The sequence below is a fragment of the Trichosurus vulpecula genome, chromosome 2 (assembly GCF_011100635.1).
Source record: "Trichosurus vulpecula isolate mTriVul1 chromosome 2, mTriVul1.pri, whole genome shotgun sequence".
NCBI lineage: Eukaryota > Metazoa > Chordata > Mammalia > Diprotodontia > Phalangeridae > Trichosurus > Trichosurus vulpecula.
The window spans coordinates 354,089,260-354,110,765 of record NC_050574.1 but is presented as its reverse complement, the minus strand read 5'-3'; the positions used below and the strand labels follow the sequence as shown (position 1 = coordinate 354,110,765).

The 21,506-nt window shown below is 36.8% G+C and overlaps 1 protein-coding gene across 3 annotated transcripts in view; it reads left to right on the top strand.

Annotated features, from left to right (window-relative positions):
* The window catches only part of BBX (BBX high mobility group box domain containing), a 268,119-nt gene that overhangs the window by 41,730 nt on the left and 204,883 nt on the right, over window positions 1-21,506 (top strand). For 2 of the 3 annotated variants that reach the window (XM_036745760.1, XM_036745757.1), the window contains exon 1: window positions 8,014-8,097. The exons of the other annotated variant lie outside the window; for it this stretch is intronic. The gene's annotated coding sequence lies outside the window, so the exon portion shown is untranslated. Of the gene's footprint in view, window positions 1-8,013; window positions 8,098-21,506 lie in introns of those variants that run through there. 3 annotated transcript variants of the gene reach the window in all.

Sequence of the window (21,506 nt, the reverse complement as noted above, 5' to 3'; positions counted from 1 at the left end):
ACACTTAACTAGCTCCGTGATCTTGGGCAAGACATTTAACCTCTGTTTTCCTTGATCGATCAGAGAAAAAAATGGCAAACCACTCCAGTTTCTTTGCCAAGAAAACCCCATGGACAGTATGGTCCAAGGGGTCACAAAGAGTTGGACAATAACAAATATAGCTTGTTTGTTTCTATTTGTTTGCATGCTGTCTCTTTCATAAGATTGCGAGCTCCTTGAAGGCAGAGACTGCCTTTCACTTCTTTTTATATCCCAGTACTTAGCATAGTGCCTGGCACATGGTAAACACGTAATATAATATTTATTGACTGACTGACTCTTGTTGCCTTAGAGGCAGCTAGTGGATAGAGCAGTGGGCCTAGAGTCAGGAAGACTTGAGTTCAGATTGACCTCAGACACTTACTAGCTATGGAACTCGGGACAAATCACTTAACCTCTGTTTCTTCAGTTGTAAAATGGGGATGATAATTGCACTTCCCTCTCTGGGTACTTAATAAGTTCTGGTTTCCTTTCTCTTCTCACATTTTCTTCTCTCTGAGTTTTTGTGACATTGTTTTCATTTGGTTCTCTTCCTGCCTGACTAACGGTTTTTCTGTTTCCTTTAGACCTTTATCCATAGCTGTCTCTTGAACTGTGTATACCCCCCAGTGCTTTGTTTTGAGTCTTCTTGATTTTTCGATTCTCTCTGACATCTTTATGCAGATGATTCCCCTATTTATCCAGTCTTAGTCTTTCTCTCCCTCTCTCTCCCTCTCTCTCTCTCCTCTCTCTCTCCTCTCTCTCTCCTCTCTCTCTCCTCTCTCTCTCCTCTCTCTCTCCTCTCTCTCTCTCTCTCTCTCTCTCTCTCTCTCTCTCTCTCTCTCTCTCTCTCTCTCCCTCTCCTAGAGCTGCAGTACTATAATGCCAACTGTTTATGGGATGTTTCAAAGTGGATGTTATAAAGACATCTTAAACTTAATATACAAAACAGAACTCCTTGTCTTTCCCACAAAATCCATCCATCCTCGAAACCTATCTCTTTCTGTTGAGGGCCATCACCATCCTTACAGTCACTCAAATTTATAAATCCTGGATTTGTCTTCAATTCACCATTCTTCTTCATCCCATATATCTAGTAAGTTGTTATGTCTTTTATGTTCTCTCTCTACAATTATCTCTCGCATCTTTTTCTTATTGGGCATTACTCCCCTTCAGGCATTTATAGTAGAGTCAGCTGGCTTTCTTATGTCTCATACAGTACACTCCACCTTCCATCAACATGGAATAATCCCCATGCTTGGAACCCATTTCTCTTTTGCCTTTTAGAATCTCTAGATTCCTTCAAAGCTTGGCTCAAATACGATCTTTTATACTCTACTTTTCCTGATCCTCCCAGTTTCTAGTGTCACCCTCCTCTAAAATAAATACAATTATCTTGTATTTATTTTACATATATTTCACGTACACTTATTTATGTACATGTTGTTTTACCCAAACGTATGTTATCTTTTTGAGGAAAAGTCACATTTAATTTCGTCTTTCTGGAATGTTTATTCTTCTACAAATCCTAGGATACCCATCAGTTTTCAAATGCTTATTATATATTGTGCTTAGCACAATGCCTGGTTCCTTCTAAATGCCTAATAAAGGATTGACTAACTGATCGATTTACTTCTCTGTTTTAGGGCTTTTTCAAAAATCAGCTATGTGTTTGTAAACAACATATTGCTGGGTTTTGCTTTCTGATCCACTTTTCTTAGTTAATGGATGATTTCATCCTATTCACAATTCATGGTCATGGTTGTTTGGTTTGTTTTTTACTTTCTCATAGGCTGTTATAACGTTTCTTCTCTTTTCCCCATCCCTGTCTTTTAAGGAAAAAATACACTGGAGAAAGAAAAGGAATGAATTCAGTCCATGGTTGGGATCCATTTGATGAAAAATACTCTTCTACTCTCTCTTCAGTCCACCATCCCCAGATCTCTGAGTCTTTTCCTTCCTTTTTCAAGTCAGTCATAGAGTGCTTAGGTGGTGTTTTCTACACTTGTATTGGCTTTAAGATATCACACAATTTCCCAGATTAGAAATATTCTCATTCAAAGTGGGAACTTATTTTTAACATAAAAGCTGAGTTTGCTTCTTCAGTATTCTCTATTTGGTTCTATTCTGATATAAAAAAGCACCAGTATTCTTTGTTCAGAAGAATGGAGAAAAATTTACTTATTCTTATAGCTAACTTGTGAGTTTTTCTTTAGCAAACTGAGAAGCATTCATATCATATTACTTCTCATCTTTTCCAGGAACCTATTTTTCACTATTTTCATGAAATCATTACTATAGTACATGATTGTAGGCAAGAACTAGGGGTTTGGAGGTTTTGGCTATTTTTTTGGAGCTTCATTGAATTTATGGTATCGATGCAATGTAGTCCAGATCCACACCCACTATATTTGTTTCATATGCTGGCCCCTAACAAATATTTCTTGACTGCCCATTTCACACGGGATAGGAGCTCAAAGGGTAGTTATACAATAGATAAACAGTAGACCTTCTGTATCTTGCTATCATGTCTCTGGACTTCCATTCTGGATAGGTGCATTCAAACACATCAGAACCTTGCGTCATTGTAGAAAGATGTTCCAGATTCCCTTTTTAAATTATATAGTAAAATTTTAAAGGGGATATGCTCTTTTCTGACTACTTTGTTGCTTGAGAATATAGGTTAAAATATCAATTTGGGATAAACATAGGTTCCACATTGACCAAATGAGGTGTTTTGCTTAAAATGTTGGGCACATAGTCCTAGACAAATATGTATTGAAATGAAGTGTTTTCAAAGTAAATAAGTGAATGAAACTGTTTTTACAAGGGCTGTGGAGTACTATTTTTTCACTTTGACCTTCTTTCCCATCATCAAAACAAATATAAACACAAACAAACAAACAAAAAACCCAACCCTATAACTCCCAAAGGCAAAACACAACCAACCATTTAAGATATTAAAACCATGGCCCAGGTAGTTGTAACTTAAGGGTTTAGCAAACTAAAGGACCCAGTTAGGCATTCCATTGGAGACAACTTTTCTGATCCTTTATCTGAGGGGAAAAAAATAGAATAATATAATCCGGGGTGTCCTGAAAGTCTTAGTGCAGATTTAAGCTTTAATAAATTAAAAGTGCATTGACATTTGAAGCACCTTGTATATTAAAATTTAATTATTTATGACATTAATATTATAATTAATCAGATAATTACATATATAGTTTTTTATATACACATCTGTAAAATCATTTGTTATTGTTCATTTGTTCAGTTGTGTCTCACTCTTATTTTGTCCGTGGAGTTTTCTTGGCAAAGATACTTGAGTGGTTTGCCATTTCTTTCTCCAGTGTGTCCCCATTTTACAGATGAAGAACTGAGTCATAGAGGATTATACATGTGCAGTTATGCAAAACATTTCCATATTAGTCACATTGTGAAATAAAACACAGACCAAAAAAACCCCAAACAAATCAGAAAAATATAGAAAGTTTTTAAAAAGTACGCTTTAATCTGTATTCAGACTCCCATTAGTTCTTTCTCTAGAGTTGGATAGCATTTTTCATTATAAAACCTTTGGAATTGTCTTGGATCATTATATTGCTGAGAATAGCTAAGTCATTTACAGTCGATCATTGAAAAATTTTGTACAATGTTCTCCTGCTTCTGCTCATTTCACTTTGCATCAGTTCATGTAAGTCTTCTTGGGTTTTTCTGAAACCATCCTGCTGCTCATTTCTTACAGCACAATATTACATCATAATCATGTGCCACAGCTTGTTCAGCCTTTCCCTAATTGATGGGCATCTCCTCAGTTTCCAATTCTTTGCCACCACAAAAAAGAGCTCCTATAAATATTTTTGAACCTATACACCCCCCTTTTTTTCTCTTCAGGATACAGACCTAGTTGTGGTATTTTTGGGTCAATAGTTCCAAATTGCTCTCCAGAATGGGACAAGTTCACAACTTCACCAGCAGTGCATTAGTTTCCCAGTTTTCCATATTCCCTCTAAGATTTGTCATTTTCCTTTTCTGTCATATTAACCAATCTGATAGGTGTGAGATGGTATCTCAGAGTTGTTTTAATATGTATTTCTCTATTCAGTAGTGATTTAGAGCATTTTTTTCCTATTTCTAATTCTGAAAACTGCTTCTTCATATCCTTTGGCCCTTTATCAACTGGGGAATAACTTATAATCTTATGAAATTGACCTGATTCTCTATATATTTGTAAAATGAGGCCTTTATCATTGAAAATTGCTGCAAGAAATTTCTCCCAGTTATCTGCTTCCTTTCTAATCTTGGCTGCATTGATTTTGTTTGTGCAAAATCTTTTTAATTTAATGTAATCAAAATTAACCACTTTATATCCCATAATGCTCTCTGTCATAAATTCTTCTCTTATCCATAGATCTAACAGGTAAACTATTCTGTGCTCTCCTAATTTGCTTACGTTATTATCCTTTGTGTTTAAATCATGTAACCATTTTGACTTTATCTTGGTATGCAGTGTGAGATGTTGGTATAATGCTCTCTCAATAGCAAATCTAATGGGCTTTCTCAGTCCTCAGCCTGTGACCACTATGCAGCAGTGTTGACCACTTTCTTCTCCTTAATAATTTTTCATGACACTACTCTCTCTTGTTTCTCTTCTGCTTCTTATCAATCTCCTTTGCTAGATCTTCATCCAGATGTCCACTAACCATGGAGGTTCTGCCCTGGGCTCTTTTCTCATCTCCTTCTATACTGTTTCACTTGGTGATCTCATCAGCTCCCATAGATTCATCTGTCATTTCTAGGCATATAACTTGTATATCTGCTTATCCGGCCCTCACCTCTCTGCTAACCACTGCTCTCACATCTCCAGTTGTCTGTTGGAAATCTTGAACTGGGTATCTCAGAGGCTGAACTCAAGTCCCAAAGTGAACTCATTTTCTAACTTTCATACGACTTTGGAGGTTACTAGTATCCTCCTAGTTACCCAGGCTTACAACCTAGGTCTAACCCTCAACTTCTCCCTCTTTTATCCCCTGTATATCCAATTAGTAACCAAGTCCTGTTCATTCTACCTTTGTGTTATCTTTCATATTTGTTGTTGTTGTTTAGTTGTATCTGAGTCTTTGTGACCCCTTTTGGGGTTTTCTTGGCAAAAATACTAGAATGGTTTGCCATTTCCTTCTCCAGCTCATTTTAGAGATGAAGAAACTGAGGCAAACAGGGTTAAGTGATTTACCCAGGGTCACACAGTTAGTAAGCATCTGAGGTGAGACTTGAACTCAGGAAGATGAGTCTTCCTGACTCTAGGCCCAGAGCTCTATCCACTGTGACACCTACCCGTTATCTTTCTTATGTATCCTCCTTTCTCCTCATATACTACCACTACCCTGGCACATCCAACGTTACCTCATGCCTTGACTGCTGCAGTAACCTTCTGGTTGTTCTCCTCGCCACAAATCTATCCCCGTTCCAGCCTGTTCTCCACTAAGGCTCTCCAAATGATCTCCCTAAAGTACAGTTCTGACCATGTCACTCCCCATTCAGTCAACTTCATTATCAGCTTTGGCATTTCCCTATCACCTCCAGGATCAGATATAATATCCTCTGTTTGGCATCCAAATCCTTTCATAGCTTGACCCCTCCCAACTTTACAGTCTTTTTCATACCTTACTTCTCCTAACTTCACCCCCCACCTCCAAGAATTTTGCAATCCAATGACAATGTCCTGATGTTCCCAGAACAGGACGCTCCATCTCCCAGCTCAATTCATTTTCACAAACTTCTGTCCATGTCTGGAATTCTTCCCCTAACTATCTCTACTGGCTTCCCTGGCTTTTAAGTGCCAGATAAAATCTTATATTCTGTAGGAAGTCTTTCTCAGTCTTCCTTGATACTAGTGCCTTCTCCCTGTTGATTATCTCCAAAAAATTTATCCTATATACAGCTTACTTGTTTGCATTAGTGCCTCTCCCCTTAGACTGTGAGCTTTTTGAGAATGGGTACAGCACTTAGCACTGTACCTGGCACACACTAGGTGCTTAATAAATGCTTGTTGACTGACTAATAACTGGATATCATCTGTAAGCAATTCCTTGATCATTAGAAAACAAAAAAGGGAGAACATTATGAAGTGTAGGACCTATTTGATTGTGGAGTAGCCAATTTAATCCTTAGTTTTCAATTATTTCTTTCTAACATCTGTAGTCTTTATTAATAGATAATTCCCCCAAAAGATATTAGACAGTTCTGAGTTGGGAAGTGATCAAAATTAATGGCATCCAGGAGTAATATAGAGATTGAAAAATTAGCATTGGATTGGTAATGGTATCTTACATATTTTTAAGTCTAAAAGGAGAAATAGGTCATAGATAAGGTGGTTTATCATAACTAATTATCCAAAGAACATGTATTTGGTTGTTAACATGAACAGTAAATATCTTAACAATAGTAAAAATAAGAATTCAAATTAGACCACAAAAGTTATGAGTATGTTGGCCCCCGCTTTGTTGGTTATAGTTTATATTTTTTTAAAAAAAACTTTTGCTTTTAAAAAATCTTTTATATAATTTCCATTAGAGGTTTAAAGCACATAAAAATACTCCTAAGGTAGGAAATGTTTCCTAAAATATTTTGTTTTAATATCAACTTCTAACAAACTATTTTTTACAAGAATTATCAAGGATATAGTGTTACATCTACCTCTCATTTAAATTTAAAATAAAAAAAAATTAACCAGATGTTGTCTTCAGATGATGAAATATAAGTATAAGAATCCTTCACAAAATCCAGTCAAAATATAAGTGGTTAATTTGAAACAATTCTTGTATGTTCCCCTGAAAAATTTCTACTGCTTGCCTTCAAAGAAATGAGTGAATGAATATATTGTGTGTAACCACACACTACCAAATAATACTTTATTCATTTTCCAGCTATTGTTTCTTTTAATAACATTGAGTGTCAGTTGAATCATCTAATTTGAGATAGGATTACTCAGATGTGAATAGTTACACATTTGGATGTTCGTATGTACGTTCCATTCCTTGTACATAATAGGAACAAATTAGGAAACACTTTCCTGCAAGCCCATAAAGTGACTTAACAGGATTGGAATAGGCAAAATCCAGTAAGTGGATTTTTAGAGCATGGTATAGTATCTGAATTTATTAGAAATATTCTATTACTCTGTGCTGATGGTAGAAAATAATTTCTTTACCCTTTTGGTTTTGAATTCAATGAGTTTATCAGCCTACAAAGTAAATAAATGGGTGCTACACGGGAAATAGAAAAAGATTTCTTTTATAAAAGTGGTAAGGAATAGGATTGATGTGTATTTAGGTGTTTCATTGGCCCAGTTAATGTGCTATTAAATAAAACTCTCTCGTTCCTTTTGCTTCCATTGTTTAGTTTGACCATTTAAACAATTTTTTCAGCCTCTTAAGACTGAAACTAATTTTCTATTATTTTCCCCTTCTTTTTCCTCTCCTCAACTTTTTATTGAATTACTATGCTTCTCTCCTTGTTGCCAAGACAATTAAATATATATTTATATCTACTTTATTTATATTTAATATGATACATATGCACGTGTGTATATGTGTGTGTGTGTATAAATACATACACACACACACATATATACACATACATACATATTTAAATATGCTTTTCAAGTCTGGTGGAGCCAATCATTCAAAGTAATTTAGCATTCGATCTGGATACTAGTTTAAATCCAAGTTGTTCTAAAGAATTTGTAACGAATTTTTCTTTCAGAAGGGCCCTAATCTTCACATTATTGTTGGTAAATCAACCCTGACTCTAAACACTCTTAGATAATTTATTTAGATAGAGGGACCATAAAAACTTCTTTCAGTTAGTTTCCCTCTTCTTGACTGTCTGGATGTTATGCATTTAATTCAGGGATCATTTTGCTAAAGGAGTATGAGTATCAGCTTTGTGTGAAAAGCCTTCATGGCTCACCTTTGTAACCACTTTGCTATGGGTCTTCCACAGAATCCTGGCGCATCACAGAAGCTGGAAGTTCTGATGTTCCATTGAAATCACAATGGAACGTCGTGACTTAACCTGGTAAGGGCAGCACTGAAGGTGCTTCTGATTTAAGTACCCGGAAACAGTGAAGCTGGCAAGAAATATGTCGTTTCAGAGTTGGTCTCAGCTTTTCCCCAACTGTTGGGTTCCTCTTCCATATTGATCATTTGGTTTAAGATTTTTTTCTTCTGAACTTATGTTTATTGATTGCAATTTTTAAAAGGGCATTTAATCGTCATCATCACGTAAGTTAATTTTTCCTTTCAAATGGTCCGTTTTAATGAATTACTTCAAGATGCAGTAATTTGTATTTCTGCAATTGATTGCCACTGGTGAAAGCCAAATTATTCAGCATCAGGGAACTCTAGAGGCCAAATAGCTGATTTGGTTAAGTCAGTCTGTTTCTTCAAAAGCTGGTTTCTTTTTCAAATATTGTTTAGTCCTGCAAAACTGATTATATTTATTAAGGTAGTGTGGGGAATTTATTACCACACAGTATTACTTAGAATCAGTTATGTGTCTGAAATCGTGTATCTAGTTGAGATTGTAGTTATCTTAAATGTTTAAAAAGACCACCCCTCAATAAAGGGGGAAAAAAGGTGAGATTTAAAATGCATACACATTAAGAAACGTAAAGCATTGATTCTCACTGATACTATAGCTTTATATTCTTAGACTGAAATTATTTTGTTTTCAAAACACTTGCTTTATAGAACAGTACTAGCTAGGATAAACTGTATTTTAAAACAAATGTCTTCAGTTAAACTTTTAATGGCAGTTACTTAAACTGATACTTAGAATAAAATATTTCTTCAATCTAAATGAATGTTTTCCCTATTGATACTTAACTGTATATTTATCATATTCTTAAAATAAGTAGAATTTTCCTCTGCAAACAGTTCACTACGAGTTAGAATAAACATAGGCAAATCTCAATCCAAAGCTTAAGGAATTAACTTTTTCTGGCTAATTGAATTGCCTAATTAAATCAGAGTTGACCTGAAAACTACTTTCGTTTCAACCTTTTAAGGAACGTTTCTAAAATATCTGAGTCTGCTTTTCTGTCTTTGTTGCATATAATCTTGTAGGTCTCTGGTGACTGAGGATTTTGTAAGGCTTTGGTGTCATCATTCGAGATAGTGTAGAATATTTGAGTAAGTGACAGTAGTATATGCCTTGGAGTTTATTGTTTGTATTTGTTTTTTTTTTTTAAAGCTAAACCCCATCTGTCAGCCAGGGAATTAATTGTCTCTCTTGTGTTTAACACCTGCTTCTTTCTCTTGAAACTAGAAAGTCAAGAATTTACATTAATGTAGGTTTCTCTCTAGTTGGGTTCCAGTTAATGCTTACTATACTATTTCAGCTGACTTGTACGTGGATGCTTCAGAAATAAATATTGAAAAGTTGAATCAAAGTTTTATTTGCTAATGCACAAGGTGGACAATATATCTATTATGGGGTGTGGAGAAAATTGAATTTGTTGTAGACATTTGAGTGTATTAGGAACACATGTTGCATGAATATAGAAATCTAATGAAGATACAGTTTCTAATATAGTCACTAAAAAACTAGATTAGCATTCGGGTGCCTGCTTTGATTTGTTAGAAAAAGCCGTATATATCTTCTAATGACTAAAAATTATGTAAATGCAATAAGATATAAAAAAATGGATTAAAATTCTTTTAAAAAGGATTAGGATTTAAGACATGATAAGGTTGACTGGTTCAGTAAGTCATTTAGGAATGCAGGAGTTTGTTTTTGTCACTGAAATTAAACAACAAAGTATTCTATCTTGCATATCACAAGTGTGAGAAGTCATATTTATTCCAAATATAGCATAAGGCAATGATTGAAAGAATAAGTGTCATTTTGAAATCAAATGTCAGTTGCATAGAGATTAGTCAAATATGTGAATGAAAGTACCATTTGTGAAGTGAGTACATATGAAAAGAAAATTATATTTGTACCTTAGTTGAGAGCTTTTAGCATATCTATGCAAGAAGAAATGAAAATGAAGAATAAATATACAGGAATGGAATTTTAAGACATCTTGGCTTTTCTCTCATTGAATATTTCAGTCAACCAGTAAAAGGGAGCAAGCATTTATCGAGTGCCTGTTATGTGCCAGACAATGTGTTGAGTGCTAGGGATACAAAGAAAAACAAAAAACAGTTCCTGCTTTCAAGGAACTCAGTCTAATGGGGGGAGAAAACATGTAAACAACTATGTACAGACAAGGTATATACAGGGAAAATTTGAGGTAATCTCAGAGGGATAATTGCACTAATATTAAGGAAGACTAGGAAAAGATTCCTGCAGAAGGAGGGATTTTAGCTGAAATGTAAAGGAAACCAGAAACCATGTGGTAGAAATGAGGAGGGAGAGAATTCCAGGCATGAGGGACAGCCAGTGAAAATGCTGAGTTGGAAGAATGGAATGTCTTGTTCGAGTCTCAGCAAAGAGGCTAGTGTCGTTAGATTGCTGAGTACAACAGTCCTGTATAAGACTGAGAAGGTAGGAAGAGAGCAGATTGTAAAGGGCTTTACAAGCCAAACAGGATTTTATATTTGATCCTGGAGACGATAGAGAGCCACCAGAATTGATTGAATGAGGAGGCACATGGTTGGATTTGTGCTTTAGGAACATAGTTGAGTGGAGGATGGATACATGGTAGTGGGAAGAGACTTGAAACAAGAAGACCAAGCAGAAAGCTACTGCAGTAGTCTGGGAATGATCAGGTAAGGGTAAGCATCAGGGGGCAGTGTCAGGAGGAGTGAAGGGAGTCTATATGAGGGATATTAACAAACATGGAAAAGACAGGCCCTCGGGACTGATTGGATATGAAGGGTTAGAAAGAGTAAGGAGTTATAAAACCTAAGTTATGAGTCTGGGTGACTAGGAGGATGATGGCACCCTTGATAGTAAAAGGGAATTTAAGAAGAGGGGAAGGCTTGAGGAGGAAGGATGAGTTCAGTTTTGGACATACTGAGTTTAAGATGTCTATAGCCCCTCTAGTTAAGATGTTTAATGGCCTGTAGGAGATAAGAGACTAGTAGGTAAGAAGAGAGGTTAGGGCTTGATAGGTATCATCAGCATATAGATTAACAGTTGAATCCATGGGAGCTGGATTTAGTAAGGGTTTTCCAGAGTACGTAATAGTCTTCTAAATGACCATATGTAAATAAATTAAAAAGAAGATTTAAGTCTTTTACTGACCAAATCCATGTGCATGCACCTGTATCATTGCATGCATATTGTATCATACTTTCCAGGGAAAAATACCAAGGAAATGGGAAAGCAGTTGCTTTGTTACTTGCAGTAGTAACAGACATTGGGAGAACAAACATTTATTAAGTTCCTAAGTGCTAGGCACCCAGAACACCTGCATTTTTCAATGCCAAGCTCCTAGAAAATGAAGACACCCAAAATGAGCTTTGAGACTATATTAGGAACCTGTGTACCAAAAACATTTGACTCTCCCATTTGTTTTGTTACATTATTAGCTTGTAGCCTATCGCTATGCATGCCGTAATAATTCAGATATTGGTTGATCAACATTGTGAGAATGGCCACTGGGTCTGCTTTGAAATGGATGAAGCAGATATCAAGAAGTCATCAAAGCATTACAATGTTTATATCTTACAGTTTTGCAATATCCTTCAAAAGACATGTTTATAAACATTGATGTATTAATTAGACATTTATTTAGTGCTAACTCTATGGAAAAACATAGGACTAGATGTTTTGAGAGCTAAAGAGAACAGTGGCTCAATTGGAACCTGCTTGGAGCTTAGAGTCTAATATGGAAGATAAAAAATCTACACAAATGGCCAGAGTAGAATGTGAAAGTACAATAAGAGGTATATGATGTCCTGTGGGAGTCTTTCAATAGTGATTCTGTTGCATTTAACTGGACAGATCAGGGGTGATTGTATGGAGGAGATAGCCTTTAAGTTGGGCTTTCAAGGATGAGTGGTAATTGCATAGATAAAGGGGATTTGTCCATTCAGGCAGAGGCAACATTGTGAGTAGAGGTATAGGGGTGAGAAAATATTAATATTTGGGGAATGGGAAAAGCGAATAATGGTATTTTAGACTCAGAAGTTAAAAATGGAGCCATATTGAGAAAAAGACCTTGAATCTAGGTGAAGGAATCTTAAATTTATTTAGTGGTATAGACAATGGCAAGTCACCATTAAAGATAATCACGCCATTGTAACCATGCTTTCAAAAGTCAGCTGTCAGTGTCAACAACTATAGAAACATAGTCATGTCTTACAGAGAAAGACTAACAAATGGAGTTACATACGCCTCAGGCGTGATCACAGGGTTGAGCGTACTGTGGAGTCCATGCAATATACAGTTTGACAAGCAGAAAAGCTACCTGAAAGAAACAGAATCAAGATATTTGTATTTGTTGAGAATCTGAGGTGTTTGGGAGCTGATTAGATGTGGGGGTTGAGAGAAAGGCAGAAATCAAAGGTGACCTTTAGACTGCGAATATGGTGGCATCATGAAGAGAAATCAGGAAATCAAAAGAAAAGCACATTTGGAGCTAAGGACTCTTTCATCTCTTAGAGTATAAGGTGCTGGCAAAACGACACAGTGGAGATAACCAACAAATTACTAAGAATATGGTACTTGAACTATCAGGAAGATCTGAGTTTGAATCATGCCTCGTATACTAGCTTTGTGACCTTGGGAAATTTCCCTTGAGACTCTTTGAGCTTCATTTTGCTCCGCTGTAAAATAAAAGGGTTGAAATCATGGACCACCAAGGGCCCTTCCAGCCCTGTGATCCTATGAACCACAGCTTTGGGAGTCATACACATCGAGAAGTTGAAGCAGTGAGTGTGCATTAGATGACCTAGGGAGAGAGATAAAGAAAGAGGGCCAAGGATGAAAAGGAAGACAACATTTAGGATTCAGGAGGAAGGAGAACCAGGGAGGAGCTGAGAAGTGATTAGGAAGAGAGAGGCAGGAAGGAGGACAGCGAGGGATGCTGTAAATCCTGTGGGCAAATCAAGGGTGAAGAGTTCAGGAGGGATGGGATAGGTAGTCAGCAGTGTTAAAAGCAGCAAACTATTTGTTGAATTAATGAACACAACAGTGGAGGATAAGAAAAGCTCGATGCATCTATTGAAAGAAGCTTGAAAAACAAAAACAAAAAAAAAATAGAAGCTTGGCCAAAGTTAGTGAAACTGGAGGGCTGAGCAGAACTCCCCTAAACAAGAGATTCTTTTTTTCTTTCTTCCTGCCCTGAATTACTCTTCTATTTCACATATCGAAGAATAAAGGTGATTTTGTCATTGGAGGGAAGGAGGGCATATTGTTAAGATGTCCATCTGTCAGTCATGTGCCACCCACTATGCTAGAGGAGGGCTTTCCTGATGAATGTAGTAAACCCTGCAAGTTTGGATGCCTCTATAAATATTAAAAGATTTGCTACATAGTTGAAGATCTCCAAGTAGTTCAGCGTTTTACTGGTGATCTTAATGCTTCAAAAGTTTCTTCTACCGAATGGCAGTCAGCTCTCTATACTCGAGAGAAACCTGATAGTCCTTTTTACAGTTAGGTGGAAAGAGGCCCATATTTGGAGTCAGAGAATCTGGTCTTGAAACCCATCTTGTGTCATCTTTGGAAAGTCATCTAACCCCTCAGAACCTTGGTTTACTTATCTGTAAAATAGGTTGTTTAAATTAGCTGATCAATGAGGTTTCTTCAAGGGCTAAATCTGTGAATGGATCAAAATCTATATGTTATTTCTAGAAATATTTATTCCCCCCCCCCCAAAAAAAAACCTATATAAAGACTAATTTTGGTCAGGTAATGAAGCAGATTCTAACTGGATCTCTTCTCTGAAAATTTCAGTCATTCTTTAAACTTCCCTTATTAGTATGATCAAGATTCTTCAAAATTATGAATTTTCTACCTTTTTTTATAGACTACTTCACTGAACTTAAAGAGCAAAAGCAAGCTTCCTGGGCTGCTTAATTTACAAGCAAGAAATCTAGAGATTGGGAAGAATTTCAGATATTCTAATAATGTCTATTTGCCTCTCTAATTTTGGGGGGATGAGAGTGGCATTAATAATTATTATCTCTAATTAATTTAATTACTATTTCCTGTCCCATGAAATAAATGAAAATGAGTGCTTCAAAACTTTTGGAATCCACTGTAAGAATTTCAAAGGAAGACTAATAAAAAACAAAAGGTCAGCTTTCAGAATCTGTTTAGCTTCCAAATGGGTCCATTGTTACCTAAGAAATAAATGCACATTTGAAAATTAGTTTAGGAAACAAGCCAATTAATTATTCTATGGACTCCAGTCATTGTGTTTTGTTGTTGTCCTTTGGGTATTTTATTTGTTTGTCTTTTACTATAACCTGTCAAGTCACCTGGCATTGTTCCAGTCTGGGTTGTTTTATTTACATTGTAAATTCAAATTTTAAAAAGCAGAAGATACTATATTTCAGGAGATGGAAAGGAAAGAATTGGTACTTGAAGCAGTGATGTCAAAGGTCAACAAGGCCCTAAATAGGAAGTAACTTTTGTTGTGGATTTTTTTCCCCTGCCACTAGCTTTTTTCCTTTTTTAAATAGTAATTTATTTTTTTTTTCTATTTACTAAATAGTATTTCATTTTTAACATTCTTTTGTAATAAAATTTTTAGTTCCAAATTTTCACCCTCCTCTCCTTCCTTAAACAGTAAGCAATTTGATATCGGTTAATATGTGTGCAATCGTACTGGTACTAGTTTGCAAATTCTTTAGTGGCTGCTCGAATTTTTCAAATTCTTTTCAAGCAAATAATTGAGAAAAAAATCTACATAGCAGGTTCTTACTTAAAACAATGATAGCCAGTGTTTATATACTACCTGCTGTGTCCCAGGTACTTTAGAATTATAATGTCATTTAATATTCACAACAACTCTGGAAGATAGGTGAAGTTATTATTCTCATTTCACAGTTGAGGAAACTGAGACAAAGAGAGGCAAACTAACTTATCCAGGGTCACACAGCTAGTACTTAATTGAACTCAGGTCTTCCTAACTTTGCATTCTATCTACGGTGTCACTTGGCTACTAGAATAGTCCTTTATTCTGTATTCCTTAAATCTACTGAAAATATGCTGTAAATATCTTGTGTGTGCACAGTTGTTTGAATGTTGCATCCCCCGTTAGAATAGAGTACCTCTTTGAGCACAGGGTTCTTGTTTGCCTTTCTTTGTTATCTTTACCGCTGTGCTCGGTGCCTTGCACACAGTAGGCACTTACATCTCTAAATCTTGGCTATTTTCTCCCCAAGGGTAAGCCTCTTCACTGAGATTTTCATGAAGTTGCAAAGAGTCAAGTTTAGGTGTGATCCAAAAATAAAACAAAACCTTCCTAACAGTTAGAGCTAGGTAAAATTGGAAAGGGCTGTTTCAGTTTACTATTTCCCTCCCCGCCTCTCTCTCTCTCTCTCTCTCTCTCACACACACACGCACGCACGCACGCACGCATGCACACATGTACACACCTCCTTCCCCTCTCATACACACATGTTCACTCACTTATTCTTTGGAGGACTTGAAAGGTTAAATAAAAATGAGATATGTTGCAAAGGAGGCTTCTTTTATTCAAGTATAGGTTGGACTAAATGGCTTCTGAGGTCTGTCCAACACAAAAATGAGATTTATCTTCTGCGGATGAGGGAGAGTGTTCCCTACATCTAGGCACAGGATAATTAGCAAGAGAAACCAGTTTTTGCCATTTAACTCCTGCTCTTTTTAATCTATATTAAAGTGCCCAGCCTAGAGTAAGGAGAATTCATCTTACAGAGTTCATACCCCCTCCTCAGACACTTACTAGCTTGTGTGACCCTGGGCAAGTCACCTAACCCTGTTTGCCTGTTTCCTCAACTGTAAAATGAGCTGGAGAAGGAAATGGCAAACCACTAGAGTATCTCTGCCAAGAAAACCCCAAATGGGGTCATGAGGAGTTGGACACAACTGAAAACATTATGAACATCAATCATAGACTTTTAAAGGTGAATAGACTGTTAAAATGGAAAGGGACAGTGGAGTCTCATCTAATCCAGTTTTATACTCAATATGGTTATAACTTAAAGTAAAATAAAAGGTAAAGACTGGAACATGGGTCTCTCAATTTTTTAACAGTAATAGTAGCTCATGTTTATATAGAAGAAGATTTACAAAACTCTTTGTATACATTATTGTATTTGAGCCTTACCACAATCCTAAGAATTTAATGCTTTACCGTTTTACAGAGGGCCAAACCAAGTCTTAGGGAGGTTAAGTGACTTGCCAAGGGTCACATTGCCAGTTAGAGTCAAAAGCAGGATTTGAATCCAGTTCTCCTATGACACTTTTGCCACTATTACCGGTGCTCTGATTTTAATTCTTGGAAATCGTATGTTTATCTAAAAAAAGAAAAGCAACAACTAAAGAATAGAACTTTGTGTTACTTTTAAGCATTTTTGTGCAAAAATAGTTTGTGAATTTACTTGGAAGATTGCTTGGAATTTAACTGAGGAGGTGCTGAATAGATGGTGTTGAGAATTCAGTTTCTTGTATTTAAGAGTGACTTAAAACTCTTTTGAGGCCCCCTCTAGTCCCTTCCCTTCCCACCCCCCAAAGTAATTCACAAATATTATCAGCTTAGAGGGGAAGGGGAACCACCATCACCAACAAACCTTCTATTTGTATAGGATTCTGTAGTTCATGAGTAGTAGGAATGGTACTTGACTTGAAATTAGGACACCGGGGTTTTAATCCAGTCTCTGACACTTAGCTTATTTATGGGATCTTTCCATCCTCAGGCAGCTGACTGAAACTTTTAAGTTATAGGGTTTGTGACTGTCATGGTTGGAGGTACTCATCCACACCTAGGAATTCGCAAAACCAAGTATTATCTCCTCTGATGCTTAAAATAATATCTGGCATTATTACCTTACAAATATTTATCCTTATAACAACCCCATTAAACAAGTTCTGTTGTCATTCCCACTTCACACGTGAGGAAACTGCGGTTGAGAAAAGCTCAGTAGCTTTTCTAGACTCACACAGCTGTGTCTGAGACAGGATTTGAATTCTGGTCTTTGTGACTTCAAATGGAACACTATAAATTGGGTCACCCTGCTGCCTTATAACATTACCAAGATGTATTATTTGAAGTTTACCCATGAAAGAAGTTAAGGCTGAGAGAGATTAAGTGACTTCCCCATGGTAACTTGCTTAGTTAGTGGCAGGACTGATTTAGAATCATCTGAAACCTGTTCCTGTAGTTATAGTTAATGGATCCCTTAACCAGGGAGCAGTTCTCTCCTTTCTTTTTCAGTAGTAAGGTCACATCTACTAATTGAAAAGTCCATTATTTAGAAATAATATCTTAGGCTGCCCTTCCTAATAAGGGGGAAATATTTCTGCTACTTCTCACTTATATATTGCAAATGAGCGCCCTAAATTCTGTTTTTCCATTGGTTGGTATTACAATTATCAAGGCATATTGAAGTAGAAAAAATTCAATCCCCCAAAGTAATAAAATAATACAAACGATTCCTTTCATGGTGCCTCTTGCCCTTTCTTTATGTTTTTTTTTTTTTTAAATTCTCTCACACAACCTTTATAAGAAGTTAGTTAAATGAATTTTCAGACCACACAATTTTGGCATACTCATTTAAGCAGTTCTATAGTAAAATACCTCCTGAATTCCCATTTCATTACTTCTAACTGATTCCAGGGAACTTGAATATTTCATAGAGATCTACATTGATTCCATAGATCTAGGTGTTTGTCAGAAGTTCTTTACGTCGGAGGCAGCATGGTATGATAGAGAGAGAGCTGACCTAGAATCAGTGAAGACTTGCATTCTAGTTCAGTCTGTGACACATAGGGGTTGTGTAACTGAGCAATTCACTTAAATCTCTCAGTGCTATAGGTAATTTAATAAAATAATAATAGCTAACTTTTACATAGTGCCTGCTATGTGCCTGGTGCTTTCCAAATATTATCTCACTTAATTTTCACAACCACAGCCCTGGGATGTAGTTGCTGTTATTAGCCCCAATTCACAGGAATGTTTCAGAGAAAGCTGAGGCACACAGAGGTTAAGTGACTCGTCTAAGATCACACAGTAAGGGTCCAGGGCTGCATTTGAACTCAGGTCTTCCTTGAATTCCAGGCCCAGCTCCCAATCCACTGAGATACCACGGTGCATAACCGTAAGTCGTAGAGAAGGTGCTGCACTGCATTGGTGGAGGAAGTTGACTCTTCTCGGTGCTCTAGTGAGTTATCAAACATAAGTCTTGAGAGCCTGGCATTTAATAAATGCTTGTTACTCTTACCTAATAGGGCAGCTAGGTGGCACAGTGCATAGGGCGCTGGATTTGCAATCAGAAAGATTCATCTTCATGAGCTCAAATCCAGCCTCAGGTACTAGCTGTGTCACCCTAAGCAAATCACTTAATCCTGTTTGCCTCAGTTTCCTCATCTGTAAAATGAGTTGGAGAAGGACAGAGCAAACTACTTCAGTATCTCTGCCAAGAAAACCAAAACCCCAAAGTGGGGTCATAAAAAGTCGGACACTATTGAAACCATCCAACTACAATAAAACCTTGCTAAGTTGTAGGGAAGGTGCTGATCTGAATTAATGTAGGGAGTTTTTTCTTCTTCACTCGGGAGTTGCCTATACTTATGAATCACAGGTGTCCAGCCCCTATCCATAAAACAGAGAAGCTGATTTTTTTTTCTGAGTTTGGGCATTTCAAAGAATCCTTCATTTACATTTTTATTGGTAAAATTGTAGCTAGAAATTTGGAATTAGCTCCATAATAAATAATCAGCTTACCTAATAGTTCACTAATTAGTAGGGAAAAGATTCTAAGTACTTGGAGTCTTTTTAGAACAGGTGTAGTATCTACCACTTTCTGAAGGTGTTCTACTCACCACCTTGGGGAATCAGTGGCTCTGCCTGGGGTCAGAGATAGAACTTTCCTGCAAAAAACTGAAAACGGCTATCCTTTTATACTGTGGAATTAAAGTAAATCACCAGTTTTCTAAGAGAAAATGTGTGTAACTTCTTAAGGCCAGCGGCTTAAGAACTGATACCCCCAAAATTGTTTAATCTAACTTAAACAACAAGCATATATAATTTGTAGATTGTTCTCAGCCAGCAAAAACTGTATTTTAACAAAATAAGCCATTAAGGGATTCCTGCTTAAAACTTGGACTTTTCATGGAAATCAACTTCTTATGAGGAACTGCTCCTTTGGCCTAGGGATTTGTAGAATGTTAGAAGTAGAAAAGACTTGACTAAAGGTTCATGCATTTCTTGGATTTATTAGCAAACAAAAGATATACAATTAGGTGTAATACTTGAAAGAATGATCATCAAAAGGTTTGTTTTAAACAACATTATCCAGCACAGACTATGTGTCATCAAATTTTACTAATCTGTCCCAACTTAAACAATACCTGCTGAGACTTGGGCTTCATGCTTGCCTAGGGTCCTGTTGCTTGTTCCTTCTTCATAGATACAATGCTGAGGAGTTAGCCTCCTTACACCAAGTCTTATGCTTTTCATTATGCCATTTCCTCCTAATTTGTACAATATAATTAGAATACAAAACTGAAATATCCCTATCACATACATATCATCATATTTCTTAATGCTTTTATTCCAAACCTTCTGTCATAATTAAATGCAAGAAAACTAATATTGTTGAGTGAGATAGTCAACACAGTTTGCTTTCTAACATGAAGTTGGAAATGTAGATGGAGCACTGGATCCAGAGTCAGGAAGACCTGATGTCAAATCCGGCTTCAGTCACTAGCTGTGTGAGCCAGGGCAAATCATTTAAGCATCTCTGTGCCTCAGTGTCCTCAACTGCGTATAGTAATAGCACCCACCTCCCAGAATTGTTGTGAGGATAAAATGAAACTATTTGTAAAGTGCTTTGCAAATTTTAATGCCCTATATAAATAGTAGCATCATTATTGTTATTATAAAAGTTTAAATTATCAACCAAACATGTCCAAAGTATGTTTTGTAGCAGCATGTTTTCGATCTCTACCCTTAATATAAACTAAACCTTGCTACTCTCTAAAATCTGATTATCTTGGACACTGAGCCAGTTTCACTTCATAGGCTCAGAAATCTGTTGTGCTGATCTCTGATGACTTGTTCTCTTCCCTCCTACCTCCCCTGTCTGCCTTTTGCCTTTGCCCCTGCTAGTTAGAGTGTCTATCCCATGTTGCCCTCTCCCTTTGTGAACAAATCAACAAAGTATAGTACCTCATATTTCTAGGGTTTTTTAAACGAGGAAACATAAATTCAGAAGTAGTGCAGGATATTAATGATAATTAAAAAACACTACCTAGCCCAGACTGGGTAGAATCTATTTCACTTGCCTCTTCCAAGCTGGAAGTTCCTAGCTTGAATTCTTAGGCTCCCTAAAGGCGTTGAACCTGTAGATTGTTCCTGTTTGACCCACCATGAGAATTCAGTTTCTTTCCTCCGAGTACCTACAATTATTTGACCTAGGCACATTTTTCGAACAGTGTACATTGATTGGTTGGTCAGTTCTTCAACTCCATGCTTAGCCTTAGTCAGTCAAGAAGTTTCCAAAGGCTTTTAATGCTTCATCTTTCACATTCTTACTTAAGTCCCATCTATTCCAAGTAATTTAAGTAGCACCTCAGTTGTCCTTCATCTTGATTAAAGGGGAGAGAAGGAAGAGGAAGCTCCTATACATATACTCCCACCAAGTTTGCCAAAGGTAATTTTAATATAACCATATGCAATATTGAATTTTTATAAGTGAGATATATTTCAAACCAAGATGAGATGAATTATTCCAGCCAGGTCTGTTTAGGAAATTTTTTTTTCTCTTTTTTTTTTTTTTGCAGGGGGGAAGGCAGGGCAGTTGGGGTTAAGTGACTTGCCCAAGGTCACACAGCTAGTAAGTGTGTCAAGTGTCTGAGCCCGGATTTGAGCTCAGGTCCTCCTGACTCCAGGGCTGGTGCTCTATTCACTGTGCCACCTAGCTGCCCCTAGGAAACTTTTAAAATGTGGAATTATGCAACTCTTATTTCTTCTTCCAGTCACTCATAAACTGGAAAAACAAACTTTTCTCCTTTTTGAGTTCCATGATGATTTTGCGGTTAAGGGCAGGAGTGGGGGTTGGGGGGCACTTTTTTCCTGCACATAGAAAGCAAACTTTCAAACCTGAATCCTTTATAAGTGCCCAAGGTGTGGTGCATCATACAGAGTGGGCACAGTGGAAAGAATGCCCTGCATATCTAGTGAAATGAACTGTGTTCAAATCCTTGCTCCGAGACTTCACAGCCATGTGACTTTGGACAAGTTACTTAATTTCTCTGGAACTCAGTTTCCTAATTGGTAAAATGAGAGAATTAAGATAAGTGACCTCCAAGGTCTCTTCAAA